This window comes from Onychomys torridus, chromosome 11, assembly GCF_903995425.1.
Source record: "Onychomys torridus chromosome 11, mOncTor1.1, whole genome shotgun sequence".
Classification (NCBI taxonomy): Eukaryota; Metazoa; Chordata; class Mammalia; order Rodentia; family Cricetidae; genus Onychomys; species Onychomys torridus.
The window spans coordinates 48,086,497-48,103,896 of record NC_050453.1 but is presented as its reverse complement, the minus strand read 5'-3'; positions in this window follow the sequence as shown (position 1 = coordinate 48,103,896).

The window sequence follows — 17,400 nt, the reverse complement described above, 5'->3', positions numbered from 1 at the left end:
GTGGTTAAAATTTTTCAAATTCCTTTCTTACATCATTCAGAAAAATAAAGTGTGTTTAATCTATGATCATGTTATAGTAAATTAGCATTCTGGAAATTATTTCTATTTTAATACCCACAATAAAGGTCTCTGTTTTAGACTATTATTTTAAGATGTATTATGCTGGTTTTTACTGTGGAACATCTGTTTTAATGATGCAAGATGTGTTGCATTCTTTTCTGTTGCATTTGTTTAATTCTGTGAAGCTGTGTTAGTTGCCTGTCTAAAACATCTGATTGGTCTACTAAAGAGCTGAACAGCTAATAGCTAGGCATGGGAAAGTATAGGTGGAGCTGGCAGACAGAGAGAATAAATAGAGAGAGATAAAGAGAGAAGGGGATCAAGAAGGAGCAAAAGATTAAGGAACAAGAAAAGGAGGACATCATTTGGGAGGCAGAGGCAGGTGGATCTCTGTGAGTTCAAAGTCAGCCTGGTCTCCAAAGCGAATTCCAGGAAAGGCACAAAGCTACACAGAGAAACCCTGTCTTGAAAAACCAATAAATAAATAAATAAATAAATAAATAAATAAATAAATAAATAAATAAATAAATATATAAATAAATGAAAGAAAAAAGAAAGAAAAGGAGGACAGAAGTTCTCCATGCATGGGCCAGTCACCCAACCACACAGCCAGAAATAGAATAAGAAGGAAAGAAAAGATATACAGAAATAGAGAAAGGTAATAACCCACAAATAAATGGTAGACAGGATAATTTTAAGTTAAGAAAAGGTGGCATAAAACAAGTCAAGCTAAGGCTGGGCACTTATAAGAAAGAATAAGACTCTGTGTAATTTATTTGGGATGTGGTGACAGGTCCCCAAAGAGCAAAGAGTAAATAGTAATAAAACAACCAACAACAAAGACCCTTTTGATCTCATCTTCCCTCCTACCCACCCCAGACACCCATAGCCACAATTTATATGTGATCACTTTTGTATACATAGCTATAATGTGGCATTATTTCTTTATTTACCTGGTTTTTTTATGACATGATTTCCAGGTCATTTTAATATGATCACAAATAACAGAATTTATTCTTTAGATGTTTGATTATTATTCTGCTTCATATGTTCATTACTTTTATCTACATTTTAACTAGTAGATATTTAAATTGCTACCATTTCTTGGCAATTGTGATCAATTATACAAAAAATGTGGGGGTTCTGTTGTACCTGATAAGCTGATTTCATTTCTTTGGGTCATTTATTCATTTGTAGATTTGTAATACAATTAAATAATTCTGTTTTAATTTCTTCTGTTAACTTTTACACCACAGATTTCTATAATGGTTTTACTAATTTACACTATTGTCAACAATATGATAGATCTAATATTTAAAAAATTAAAAAAAAATGTCTTTCCTGTTTTTTTTTTTTTTTTTAGAAAATCAGTATCCTGGTTGTGTTTTGCTGCTGTTGTTTTATTTTCAAATTGAAACAAACTAGAATTATCTAAGAAGAATGAATGAATCACAATTGAGAAAATGCCTCCATATGATGTGCCTGTGGGCAAGCCTATGTGAATTTTCTTCTTGCCGTCATGGATAGTGCTTCTTTGGGGCAATTCGTCCTGTACCTATGTCTTGTAAGAGACCAGACTAAGAAAGAGGAGAAAGCCAATAAACATTATCATGCTTACACTGCTTACCTCCTAAGTTTGTCCTACCTCCTAGTTGCTGCCTTGATTCCCTGCCCTGTCTTTCTTGATAAGTGATGTGGAACTTTAATCTGAAATATACCCTTTCCTCCCCAAGTTACATTCGAACACGCTGTTTTATCACACTAATAGAAATTCAAACTAAGACAGAAATTGATTATGAATGTTTACCCAGGGTCAGCACACACAAGTTGTGCCACAGAGAGCTCCAAACCTGTACATTGTGCTGGCATTGTAACTGAGTAATGTGTAAAAGTTTCCAAGGTTATACTGGTTTTGAAGACATGAAGGGGTTGTAAAGAGCGCATGAGGCTTAACGCTGTGAGAAATCAGAAGAAAATGATGTGGTTATAGTCTTATTTGTTGCAGAAGCCCGAGAAGCGCTGGCGTCATGGCGAGAGGTTGAAGCTATGGCCCCTGTGGGTAGGGTTACCTTCCCTGAAGAGAGCCCTGGAGAGGCTCTTTGTGAAGGAGCTGCTCAGTTGCAGCAGAGAACCCAGTATTTCAGGGATGCCAGTACCATGGGATGCCTAGTAAAGGCAGCAGCAGCAATAGAGTGGAGCTTGCCTGAACCTAAGAGACAAGCTGTGTTCAAGGCCAAGGGCAGAGCTGAAGAAATCAGTCACTGGAGGAGTTCAGAAGATTGTGAGTGAATTCTAGCATCCTACAAAGACTATTTTTACATAATTAGACTGTTTTTTTTCCTTTGATCTGACTGTAATTGTGCCCTGGCTCTTCCTTTGTAAAATAAGGGTTGTATAACTTATTTTTTTAATTTATTGAAGCCTACATTTTAGAGATCTTGCAATTTTATAGAAACTGAACTTTAAAGAGACTATGGATATTTGAGAGTCTTTGCATATTTACAAGAGACTTAACTTTTAAAGTCTTTGAGAATTTTTAAAGTTGGTGAGACTTTTATAGTTTGGAATGTGTTTTATATTGAAATATTACTATTAATAATAGAGTTTTGAGATGAAAATGAAAGGAAAGTCTGTTGTTGAAGAGGTGTGTGTTTTGTTTCAAATTAGCAAGGATTCAACTGTCTTTTGTTGTTTTTTAACTTGACATAAGCTAGAGTTATCTGACAAAATGGAACCATAATTGAGAAAAATCCCTCCATACAATCGGTCTCCTGTGACATTTTCATAATTAGTGGTTGATGAGGAAGGTCGCAGCCATTGTAGGTAGTACCACCCCTGGACAGGTGGAACTTGAGTGTAATAAGAAAACAGTGTGAAGGCCAAGTAGTCAGCAGTCCCCCATGGCTTCTGCTATACTTCCTGCCTCCAGGTGCCTACCTTGAGTTTCTACTCTGATATCCTTCAATGATGGACTGTGATGTGGAACTGTAACCTAAAATAAACCTTTCCCTTTCCAAGTTTCTTTTGGCCATGGTGCCTTATCACAACAATGCAAACCCTAATTATGAATGAAAATCAACCAACTTTTGTTATTTGAAACCAGAATAATTCCAAGGAAAATTCTGTTCAGTGTAGTTTTTTTTTTTTTTTTTTATGTGATACTTCTGCATGTTCTATTCAGTAATGTCTGAGTTTTATGCCCACAGCCCCACAGGCATGGAATGTTTATTGCACAGTGATACCTCGACAATGCATGCAGCCTATGAAGCTACAATTACCTAAAGACAACTTCAAGCTCCAGCATCAGGACCAAAATTGGATTATATGTATTTGGAAATCATATTCTCCCCTGTTCTTCTAAGTCCAATGTTTAGGCAAGGAAATTGGAAACAGATTTTTATTTTATAACAACTATTTTCTTCCTTTCCTTTTTAAGAAAGTGGTGTGTGTGTGTGTGTGTGTGTGTGTGTGTGTGTGTGTGTATTGTGTGTGTGTGTATGTATGTATGTATGTATGTGTGTGTGTTTGTGTGTGTATGTGTTTGCATGTGTGCTCTATAGGTGACTGTCTATATCTGTGTATATGTGTTCTTGCCTGTGTGTGTACATAGAGGCCAAATACTAGCAACAGGTTTCTCATTCCATCATTATCTACATTAATTATTGGGGCAGATTCTCCCACTGAACCTAGAGCTTATCATTTTAGATATTCTAGCTGGCCAGTGAGTTTCCAGGACCCTCCTTGCCCCACACTCCCAGTCACAGGTGTGTGGTATAATATTTAATTTTATGTGGCTCTGTGTACCTGAAAATAGAAACTCATCATTGCACTGCAGGCCCTTTTACCACTGAACTATCTTTCCATCCTTGACCAACTATTTTCTTTAATATTTTGTTCTCTTTAGACCTTGAATACTTTCTTTATCCCAAATCATGTGTTTGTCTTATCCTTTTATGTTATTAACTTTTCAGTTTTGTCCCACATTTTTTATGCTTTCCTGTATATAAATACATTGGTCATTTTTGTTGCTATGGCAAAATACTAAGACTAAGGTAACTGAAGGAAGAAAGGGTGTATTTGGGGTTATAATTCCAGAAGGATTAAGAGTCCATCACAGTGGGGCATTAATGCAGCAAATCATGACCATAAGAACAGGAAGCAGAGCACTTATGTCATTTACCTTAAGCACGAGGTAGAGAGAGAAAACTGGAAGTTTTTCCTGGCTTTAATCTCATGGCGACAACCCCAGTAACATACTTTCTCACCTTAACTGTCCATGAGCACTGCCCTCTGGAACCAAGTATTCAAGTGTCTGAGACTGAGCAGGACATTTCTCATTCAAACTACCACAAAAGACAGCCATTGCTAAACCAATATTAAATCCTAGGTCACTGGATTTTGCCAGAATATAATCTCTAGTCATAATACTCATGATTTTAATTTTCAAAACCAATCCCATTAACTAGCTGCCAACCACATACTTTAGGGTGATCAGCCCAATGACCTTGTAATGTCTTGTGTCATAGAGATGTGAAGGCATTTGCTAAACTTTACGAATTTTCTTAAATGATTTATTCAGTTCACCCAAGAACAAGTGAGAAAAAGCTTCAAAAACTGAGACCATTCTCAGAGCCTTCATTCTTTCAATTATTCTGTACACTGGGATTTGTAAACACAATCATTTATTTACTGCCATGTTTAATTTCTAAATCCTATACCAGAATACCCAAGATGAAAACCTCATTTGTTTTCTATGCTGCATGATCTTTTACTTGTGAGTGAGAGAAAGAGAGAAAGAAAGGGAGAGAGATTTTGATGTCTCTTATATTTCTAATAAATGGTGAACTCATGAAGTATTTTTATTTTTATGTCTGATTTGTTTCACTCAGAATATTGTCTTCTGGCTTCATTTTTGTTTTTAAACATCAAGATCTCTTTCCTTCTATTTTGCCCCATCCAGGTAAACAGGTTTATTTTTTATCAATTAGAATATCACACAATTCATTCTTTTATCCATTAAATCAGAATCAGTATTATGCCTGCTCCACTCTGGTCATGCTATCCTTGGAAGTAACAAATTAATATTCACCATAAATTAATATAATTCTAATATCTGAAAGGGTGTGTACATTAATAGTGTAAATAATTCGTTTTGAATCTGTTTCTCCTGTATTGAGAATAAGTAGGTGAAAAGAATAATCATTCTCATCTTTACTTTGATATTTACAGATGAAACAGAAACTTTGCCCCAGTGTTTTCAATATTTTTCATTAAAGCAACAAGTCATTGAAATCTACAATTTTAGGTGTTATTCTAGGTTCCTGAAATATACAGATCTCAATGATTTTAACAAAAATCCACTTTTGTGAAAAAGGATTTTCATTTAAACAAAGAAGTGTGCAGTCATAGGAAAACCATATTGTGGGCATTTACATATTTATATTTACCAGTTTTTTGATTTTAACAATAATATTAACATAGCTGTTAAAATGTGGAAGTAATAACTAATAACATAAACCAGACATGGTCCAGGATTGACAGAAGATCTTTCAGATATCACAATTCCTTTTTGATTCAAAATCAGAACTACCTGGTAATAGCAAGAAGGTTATACCTGGAAGAAGAAAACGAGTTAACCTTTTTTCTTTAAAACCATTGACCTTGTTATTGTACAAAACAAGTCAATTAAATCACCAATTTTTTGTGTAAATATAAAAGAGAAGACTGCAATGTTTATAGGTCCTTAGTGATATATTCCTTGCTTATGAATTCAGGAATAACACAAAGTAATTTTGCTAATCATCTACAGGCAATGATAATCAACTCATTTTTTTTCAAAATGCTAACAACATGTTGAATGTTTTTACTCTAAGAAATAATAAATACTTGAGGGGACATATAAATTTATGACTCGATCATTTTATAATGTATACTTGAATCAAAACTTCATAAAGTATTATTACCCAAGCATGGAACCTTAATTGAGGAATTGTCTTCATCAGTTTGGTCTATAAGTACATCTGTGGGGAACTGACTTGATGGCCTTAGATGATTGGAAAGATCCACCCTGTATGTGGGCACCATTTCTAGCAGATTTTAGCAGTTCAGATTAGAAAGGATCCAGACAAAGAAATATTTGCCTTATGCTCTGTTGCCCTTGCTTGTTGCTGCCCAGATCACTATCCCTGTTACTCCTGCTGCTTCCTCCTCTAGAGGTGTCAAAGCTGACTTTTCCAGGCTTCCAACACTGACAGAGGGCCAGGTATTCTCTAGAAATCACCCAGGCCTTCACTATCAGATCAGGAATGCTGAAGGTCCCACCCTTGTGAATTGATTAAATGTTCTTGGCATGTGAAGTGTGAAAGGATCTACTTTTTCTTTTCTTTAGCATATATAGAAACGCCTTCTATTATTTAATCTTCTACATAACCCTGAGTAATCCAATAAGTTAATAATGAATGAACTAATGTTATATTAATTATATCTAAATACGCATGTCTGACATTTAAAAGAAAAATATTTTCATCCTGTTTCTTGTACATATTAAAAATAAATTTCATGACCTATTTTATTAGGGAATATTTTCCTAAACTTAGTAATGCAATTTTAAATGTGAAGAAAAGTATTAATTGAATACCATTACAGTGTCTCAAAACCGATTTTAAAATGCACTTTAAAGTCTCCCCTGTACCCTTAAAAAGTGAAACATCAATACGGTAGACATTTCACATGGACTTCCACATGGGCTTTATGCTAGTCTAAATCAAAGGTGGTGGAAGGGCGGCCACACTCCTGCTGCTGATCTCCAGCCAATGGCAATTATTTTCCCTCTAGGTTAATAGGGCACCATTGCACTGTGTATTTTGACAACTGAAATTTTGCCATTTAAAGGTTAGAATCTGTTCTGGGAGGAAAACAGAAAAGCCTTTCCATCTTATGAGACATTTTCTAACTTTCAAAAATATGTGAGAATATTGTTAAATAGTACAACCACTAAATTTAAGGCAATGCGCCTTATTTATATATTTCTTTAGCATTTCCCTTCTTGCAATATTAGACAACATATTAGTACATCTTAGTCTTGATATGTTTTCACATGAAACATTTAAATGCTAGTTTGTTTGGCTTTAAAATATTCTTCTGGCATCCATGGGCATCAGGCATGCACAGGGTGCACATATATACATATAGCCAAACAGTCATTAATATTAAAGAAATTAAATACAAGAAATAAATTTTAAAAATTATTATTGGAACCACATTGTAGTGGCAGAATGGATCATCTTCCAGAATTGGGGTTACATTTTGAAACTGCATATCACACACACACACACACACACACACACACACACACACACACAGAGAGAGAGAGAGAGAGAGAGAGAGAGAGAGAGAGAGAGAGAGAGAGAGAGAGGTGTTGATTTCAAAAGGCTTCTCACCTACTTAATGGGTTTTTTTTAGAAAAAAACTAATGAAGTCTCCCAAGTTGGTCCAAAAATTTCTTCAGCAATGTATTTGTTAACATTCTTATTCTTTAAAAAACAAATGCTATCACAAAACAATTTGGGGGAAGGACATTTTTAGGCTCATAGTGTGAGAGAATATACTCCACCATAGCAGAGAAGACTTGGAAGCTTAAAACACTAATGCAGTTGAACAGTCAGGCACCTGATTGCTTATATCTCACTCGACAGGAAGCCCATAGGGCAGGAAGTAGGCTTGGACTATAAATAAAAGTCCTGACCCAGAGTGAGCCATTAAATCTAAGGTTGTATGTACTTATAGAACAGTGCCAGCATCTGAGGATGAACTGTTCCAATACATTAGCTTGTGGGGGACACTTTAAATCTAAACTGTTACAAGATAGTAGGAAACAGACTTAGGTTTTATTGATGGTGGGATAAAAGGTTTGGGCAAGACATTCTGGTTATGGATAAGGACTATATTGTATGAATGTCCTACCCTGTCAATTATCAGTAACGCAGACAGAAGGAGAAATAAGGCAGTGTTTAAATGTTGCTAGCAGTCAGGCATCAACTAAAAAAGTAGATACATGTTTATTATTTACAAATAATGATTATATGTACTGTCCCATTGAGGGGAGTTTGTAACTTTAAGCTGCTATGTTAGGAGTAGTCCAGTAATTTATCTCTTTGACCGGGCAAGAAATTCATTTTACTTTTCAAATAGCACACTTTGCAGCTTGACCTTGGGGAATACAACTTTAGGATGTGTAGGAAGAGTCAGTCTTTCCCAATGCCGTGGCTCAGATAAGGAAGCTAGGTCTGGGTGCTAGTAGGAACCTGCATGCAGGGTTCCATTTCTAAAAATCTATTCAAGGACCAGAAAAGAAGAAAAGAAAAGAAAAATACTTTGCAAGAATCCAAACCCAAACCAAACAAAGCAACAACGAGAAAATAGACTTCACAATATCTGGTAACCAATATAAAATATTTTTTCTAGCTAGATAAGAAACCCATGTTGTATAACTTTATATATCTCAAATCCTGGTTAGTGTGAAAAGTCTCTTCAAGATGAGCTTTTATTAGATAGCTTCAGAGTTGAAATAAAAGTAGGTCTCATATATAAGAAAACCATACTTCAGAACACGAATTTCCCAAGAGCTTTTTGTTTATATCCATAAACAGGAATACAAGGGGGAAAAATAAAGTCTTTCAAAATATAAAATCTTTACAAAGAATATGTAACTGATATTGCAGTAGTTTGGTCTATGGTCTATAACATTGAATGTAGGTCAAGTTATCTTTATATTTTGTCTCTTCCTTTTCCTGTTTTTATAAACATTTTAAAATGCATACTGACATTTCATTTTTCACTATGGCCATTCATACACTGCAGTGTGACTGGTGCCCACTCTGTACTTCTCACAGGTAATATCAAAAGCTGAGGCTTGACTTTTTCACCAGAAAGCCTCTCTGTCTTCTGAGCTGGCAAGGCTTCAGTTGTCCAAGTGAACTCAACTAAGTTCTGCCCCTCAAGCCTATAAATGAAACAATACAAGGCCTCAAGGTATGTAGATTTCAAATGTGAGCATTTTAAGCAGATGCATGATGCACAAACTCTGGGTCTTTCCTTTATCTCATTCTACCAATAAGTCCTCACAAAAATAATCTATTTTTCCTAGAATCTATAAAAACTGGAGAAAAGATGAAAGGAGTCCAGAGTGCAGACCTCTAACATTTGGATTGTATTCATTCTGTCATTTATCGGCATGCTACTCTGACCTGATCTATATATTTTACCCAGTGATTTTACTAATAACCTTTAGTAACTTGAACTGTGTATAGTGGAACAAAAAATGAGGAAAGTTTTTGTTTTCCCTTCTCTGTTCTGAATTCAATGAAAGTTAATTACAATGCAGGGGAAAATACTTGGATTTTTGGAATTGACAAATTCTTACACAAGAAGTATAAAGTAGGCCGGGCGATGGTGGCTCATGTTTTTAATCCCAGCACTGGGGAGGCAGAGCCAGGTGGATCTCTGTGAGTTCGAGAGTTCGAGGCTGGTCTGGTCTACCGAGCAAGATCCAGGATAGGCATCAAAAGTACACAGAGAAACCCTGTCTTGAAAAACCAAAAATAAATAAATAAATAAATAGATAGATAGATAGATAGATAGATAAATAAATAAATAAATAAATAAATAAATAAATAAATAAATAAATAAAATAGTGTGGTAACTCTGATAGGCATTCTTGACCTGAGTCTATAGTAATTGGGTAGAATCAGAGGAAAAGCAAAGAGTTAAGAATTTACACTGTCTCAAAAATAAATAAAACTGAAACTCCTTTTTAAGAGGTATTTGTTTCTCAATTTTTATGAAAATATATAGAATTAATTGTGGTAATTAAAGTAAAAATCACAAGAAAATTTTAATCATTCTAAAATAATGCAAAGATGAAAAAATGTATTATAACTTTCCTCAGTCCTGTTTTATTTTGTTGTTTGATGAAAAAATATACTGTTGAAAATGATCCCTTCAGGATTGAGAGATTATTCAGTGATTAAGCGCTTGAATTACTCTTGCAGATACCCCAAATTTGGCTTCCAGGACACACATTGGGAATTTCCTAATGCCTTTAACTCTAGCTCAAGAGAACTCAATGCTTTCTTATGGCCTTTGTAGGCACCTACAGTCACATGAACAAATATACATACAAACACACAATTTCCAAAAACTAAAGCTAAATCTCTTAAAAAAGTGATCCCTTTAAAAACTTCTTTTCACAGGGAATGAGGAATGGCACTGCTCTATAATCTGAAAAATCAATTATTACACATTGTCTTCTGTTATAAAAATTTTATGTATTCATTGAGAACTCGATTAACCTGGTAAGTTACATGCTTCTTTTCTGCCCAGATAGTAAGAACTCTCACACATCTACTTAATTTTCCAAATCTACCAAATATAATTGAGAAGTAAATTCGTAATTTTAAGGTAATTTGATATAATAAGAATTGTTTATTTGTACTGGAAAAATTGTCACAAAAGCCCAATGCTGAGGGATTTGAGAGATTTCTCAATGTTTAAGACCACCACTGTCCTTCAGAGGACCTGAATTCGTTTCCCAGAACCTATACTGTGGCTCACATCCATGTCAGTCATGTTCCAGAGAATCTAATTCATTTTTCTGGCCTGCATGGGCTCTAGGCACACATATTGTGCACAGACTACATGTGGATCTTATTCATACAAATCCACATGAATTTTTTTTTTAAATCCAAAGATGGAAATGTCTTTGTTGGGCAAGATTTCTGAAACTAAAATCATATCTCCAACAAGTTCTTAATAGTTTCTATAAGTATGTAAGAACATTAGATTATTAGATATCTCTCTCTCTCTCTCTCTCTCTGTCTGTCTCTCTCTCTCTCTCTCTCCCTCTCCCTCTCTCTCTCATCTCTTCAGCTTATTCTTAAAACAAAAACAGCACAAAAACAAAATCCCAGAGAATCTTATTTGTGATTCAGGCTACCCTAGAGTACACTTTGTAGTCCAGGCTGGCTTCACATTTTCCATCATACTCCAGGGACTTCCAAATGCTGGACCTACTGGCATGTATCATTTCACTCTTCTCAAACATTATTCTGAATTATAACAAATAACTTACTATGCTTTTGTCTGTTACTTCACCTGCCCTATAGTTTCTGTTGACTTCTGCTGCATTCTATATAGAATTTCTGAAATAAAGGATGTAAATATTGAATAGAATAAAATTTAAAAGATTTATGAAAATAAATGACTTGAGCAAAGGCAAAAGGAAGAAATAAGTCAGGATAATTACTATTTATTTTACAACACAAATTATTATCTTTAGCCTACATATAATTTATGATGCCTTCCAAATTCAATAAGCAAATGAGAAATGAAAATTAGACACCTATATTAGGATTCTCCTGAGAGACAGTGTGTGTGTGTGTGTGTGAGTGTGTGTGTGTGTGTGTGTGTGTGTGTGTGTGTGTGTGTGTCTGTCTGTCTGTCTGTCTGTCTGTCTTTCTTCAATGGACTGAGGCCCTAAAACTTTTCTACTGATGTGAAGTACTGGTTTAAATTTGATAATTCTTTCCTTTTGAAAATATCCCTAAATATAGGTATGGTAAGACCTACCAAAAATCTATACTTGTTATCTATCATCTATAGTATGACAGATCTTTTATCAAGTGTATTAAAAGGGTGTCTCTGTTAGGGTTTTATTGTGGTAAAGAGACTTAATTGGGGCTGGCTCACAGTACAGATGTTTAGTCTATTATCATCATGGTGGGTAGCATGCATGCAGACATGGTGCTGGAGAAGGAGCCAAAAGTTATACATCTTGGTCCACAGACAGCACATGGAGAATGTATGTGTCACACTGGGTGTACCTTGAGCATATAAAACCTCAAAGCCCACTCCCACAGTGACTCACTTTCTCCAACAACACCACACCTTCCCACAGTGACTCACTTTCTCCAACAATACCACATCTTCCCCAGCAACGCCACACATCCTAATAATGCCACTTCCAGTGGCCCAGGGATCCAAACACCTGAGTTGCTGGGGGTATGTTAACACTTAATATTTTAAATGAAATTCATCTACCTCATAATTTTCCAAATAGATTCTTAGAGATCTAGTTTCATAGAGTACATACCTTATTTATATTTCCTGTCTAATAATATTTCTTTAAACATATGTATGTGTTTCATCAGTATTTTTTGAATAACTAGTATTTGCCAATGCCCTATATTTTCACCAAAGCCAAGTAAGAGGCTTCAGATACATAAGTTAACAGTAATGCCTGGATGGCTCTAAAGTTGTGGATTTCTATGGAAAGCTCACCACAAAAGTGCTGTGAATATTGTTCTGTATGCTGTGACTGTGTTGCTCTAATTGGTTAATAAATAAAATGCTGATTGGCCAGTAGCCAGGCAGGAAGTATAGGTGGGACAAGCAGAGAAGAGAATGCTGGGAAGAGTCAGGAGTCGCCAGCCAGACACAGAGGAAGCAAGATGTGAAGGCAGAACTGAGAAAAGGTACCAAGCCATGTGGCTAAACATAAATAAGAGTTATGGATTAATTTAAGTGTAAGAGTTAGTCAATAGTTAGGCTGAGCTAAGGGCCGAGCAGTTCTAATTAATATAAGCCTCTATGTGTTTACTTGGGTCCAAGCAGCCACAGGGCCTAGGAACTGGGCAGAACCAGTAAAACTCAGCTACACTGAAGGATATTCAGGATATATAAGATGATTTTGACATATACAAAGCACATTAATTGCAGTTTAAAGTTGTGAGAGCTCTGTTCATTCACATTGCCAGTTTTAGCTACAAGGAATGAATATATAAGAGAATATTAAAGATATCACCCAGGTCTTAATCCCAACAAGTATTACTTGTTTTACATCTCATTCTGTTCTCACTGGCTAATTGGAAAACAATGAATCTGCAACACAGCTTTTCTCCAACTTTATACAGTTGGAAAAAAATGTAAATGAAACTTTATGGGTTCATTTGGTGTTTAAAGCATATTTAAGTACTCAGTAGGAAACATATTATTTTATTTCTCATCTCTCATATCCTCCAGTACTTTTATATTACATCCAAATTGCCTTGCCAATATGTAACCCAATTGTCTTTTTTTGTGTGTACATGCATGGTAAAGTTCATGAACTGGCTATTAGTAAAATGTTTCTTTCTAGCATACATTCAAGATGCCTCTGAGATGGATCCTAAAAGTCTGCTTGACAATAATATTTTATTGTCAAGCTTATGAACATTTTCTCAACATTTTGCTAAACTGAATATTCTAGTTCAGTCACAGGCTTAAACATTACATATTCCAGATTGTGATCCACACTTTTCTGCAAGTGGCATTATACCTTATGCAGATTTCATAATGGAAGTATTATAAAGTGCTGCATGGATATAAAATGCAAACTTAAACTGTGCAAAATTTGTAGATGTTAAAGATAATCAAGAAGAAAATTAGCATTAGAAATCTTGCTAGAGGTACTCTTTTCAGACAGCATACAGAAGCATACCCACAACCCTGGACTCAACCTTCAGCATTAAAAAATAATAATAATAAGCTTCTTGAGTTCAGTAGGTAAACTGTGGATAAAGAGTTTTTACTTATTTATTTTTATTTATTTATTTATTTTTCCACACAAATGTTTAGACCAACAATTGGAAGGATTTTTGAGGCTCATAGAAAGTGAAGTGACAAAACAGACCCTAGATGGTTCTGGTCTATGTCCATTGCATATACATTATTATTGTGTAGTTTGGTGTTCTTGTGGTACTCCCAATAATGGGAATGTGGGATATAGTTTACTCTTTTGTCTGTGTTTGGGACCCTTTTCCTCCTACTTGGTTGCTACATTCAGACATGATATGAGAGTTTGTGCCCAATCTTAATGTATTTTGTTAAGTCATATTCAGTGTTATCCTTGGGAGGGAGAAGGGAGGTACAGGGAAGAAATGGAAGGAGTGGAAAGAGGAGAAACTGTGGTCAGGATGTAATGTATGAGACAAGAATAAAATTGTAAAAAAATTTAAAAAAAAAGAACAAGTCTTGCTATAAGAAACACTTTCTACATATATTACATATATTATGGTAATGTATATTAATATAAATTCTATATGAACTCATCAGTCTTATGCTTCCTAAATGACTGAAGAAGGTTATCCATTGGCATGATTATGTTTAAGTTTGGCATACATAGAGTAATGAATAATGAGTCATCCTTTCTCCATGCTATTTATTATATAGCAGAATCAGACATACTTAAAATTAAACACAGAAATGCATAACTTGTTGAATTCTGATAAATTTTATTTAGGATAGTAAAACTGAGCAATAAATATGGGTATGCCCAATATGAAATTGGGGAGAATATTTATTTTGTATGTAATAATCAGGATTTTTTCCTGAAAAGGAAATATTTTATTATTGTTGAGAAAGACTCAGAGAAATAATAATATGAGCCAAGAAGACACATGTGGAAAAATTGTTCAGAAGTCCCTGTGAGTTGAACAGGTATGGGGTATACAAGGAACACTGTGGAGATAGACTGACTAGGGAAGACTGAGAAAAGGCTGGGTAGTCAAAGTTTGAAAAGTGTACAGGATATTAGAAAACTTCCACATGCCTAATATATACAATCTGCTCATGAAATGCATAATCAGCACAGCCCACTGATGATAATAATTAACCAGGTAATTGTGTATTTTAATTAAATCTTATAATTAATTCACAGTTCATCACATTTCATTCTGTAGCCTAATGTCATTTTTGTTTCAGAAATCCACCCAGAATATCACAGCACATTCAATCACTATGTCTTTTTAGTTTCTTGATAAGTCATTTCAACTTCTCAGTCTTTTGAGAATGCTGTGTTTTCAGGCCCATTGGGTAGGTCTTTCATGAGATTTATCTTATTTACTTTTTTCATGCTTTAACTGAGATTCTGTTCAGGGAGGAAGGTTTCAACACACCATAGAAGGTAAACGTGTTATCAACACAATGGTGACCATTTGTTTGGCCACTGAAAGCCAGAACTGAGCATCTGTGTAGATTTCTCCTGTGTTCTTACTGTTTAGCCCTCCTCTTCCCACCCTAAATTCTGAATGGAAGCCCTTAAATTTATCTGACATGAAGTGGAAACTTGTTACTCTCCTCAGTTGATGATAGGCAATCTAAGCACATCATGTGGAATTCTAATCCAGCGGTACGTTTTTCTTTCTTATTTATTTGTTTATAAAGTTTTGTTTTTGTCTATTAGATCATCAGCTTTCTTTCACTATGACAAAATACATGAAATAATCAATTTTTGAATGATAAGATTATTTTTTCAGGGATATCAGCTCACAATTGCTAACTCCATGACCTTTGAGATTATAGGAAGGTGGTCATCACTGAAAGAGGATATAGCAAAGGAAACTGGTGACTTCATTGTGTCTGGGAAATAGAGACATAGGATTAACTAGTCCTCTAATCTAATTATTAAAGTTCACCTTCATATGACTGGAAAGCTTGAAGCCAGTTCCTACCTTTGAAGGTTGTGCCACCTCCCAAGGGTGCCTCAGACTTCAGGTTAAGACTTTGATAAGTGATTTTTGGCAACACTTATCCAAACTACAGAAGACATTACACCCATGATCATAATTTTTCATTTTAGGTGACATCTAATACTGCCTTACTCTAATGGTTTCATCACAAAAGATAACAAGATCTTCTTTTTGCTCTGTCTTTATACTAATTGATGAAATAAAGTACCAATATTATGATTTTTTGTAAAAATTTGTTTTTCTCTTTACTCCTTTTGAAATATTTATTTATTCTTTCATCTACTTTTCTTTCTTGAGAAAGATTTTGCTATATAGCCCAGGTTGACCTCATAGTACCTTTGTAGCCTAGACTGACCTCAAACTCATGTTAATTCTGCTTCATTCTCCCAAGTGGTGGGATTAGAGGTTTTGGATAATCACATAGCTTATATACCAATATTAGCATATCTCTAGATGAAGCTTATTATCTATAGCCTAACAGTATCCCATTGCATATTGATGCATCGTACTGATGTTTCAAGCTCTATTCTACTCAAATATAGATTACTCTAACCTTCTCTAATTTTTATATAAATTCTGATTCTATAAGAGAGAGAAACTTGATTCTCATTGTTTACCATACTCACATTTCATAGCTCAATTCCAAAGCAGGTACATATGCATAAACAAACAATATAATATATAAAAATTCTTTTTCCTCAAAAAGTTAATATTAATTTTCACAGGGAAATCAATTTTAGTTAAAATAAGAGACTTTCTGAAGTTTCTTTTGCTTCTTAATTTTTATCTAACTCTCATGTACCTTGAGGCTTAGCTCACCACCTTCCTGTACCCAAACCCTTTTCCTAAACGTATTCCAAATGTTTATAGTCACAATTGAATTCTCTTGTCAAAAAGTTTTCATTGAATCCTGATGCTAATCTTCTAAAATAATTTTATTTATTTACATTAAAATTGACTCTGTGCCATAACTTAAAGTCCATAGAGTTAAAAAACATCAAGTGCCATTCTCTGGAGAAGCTACATCTATATTAAAGATCCTACAGATTACTAGACCTTGCCTGAATAGACTCCCATGTGTGAGTAGTGTAATATATATTTAGGTAAAGAGAAAAACATGTCTTTAACAATCATTAGACCCTTTAAATTAATATTCTTCTCATTGCTGTATAAATCCACCTCTTGGAACGTATGGCTAAATGTGACACCCTTGACTTACAACTCTAAAGCTAAAATATACAGACAACATCTAAAACTGTACAGATTTCTAAATTTGCTGTAGCCTGCCTCCCTGCGACCTCACCACAGTATTTTGTATAAACATTGACTCTTTGACTTTCTTTTCTTTGACTATAAAAGTTGATGTAATCCCACCCCCCCTCAGTGGGACATGATGTTCTAAGTAACTTGAATCTGTGATCTCTGGCCTAGTAACTCATTTGTCATGAAATGAACCATTTTCTTATGTTCTTAATGGAGAATTGGTAATATTTTCCACTGTTACAATAAGTTACATGCAATTTTCCACTAATGAAATATTATGCCAAATGGTATTAACTGCTCTAAATGATTTTTGCCTGCTCATATGCTTTTTTCTCCCCATACATATCAAGAAATTTCTAATAGTTATTCTCTCTTTAATTTTTTTAGCTAACATAGCACTTAACACAATCACGATTGCTACACCAGAAGTACAGCTACTGGAGATATGGTTTGCTCCATCTCTTTACAGCTTCTCTCTTATCAGCGGCCCGAGGCTACCTGAATTCCTTCTATG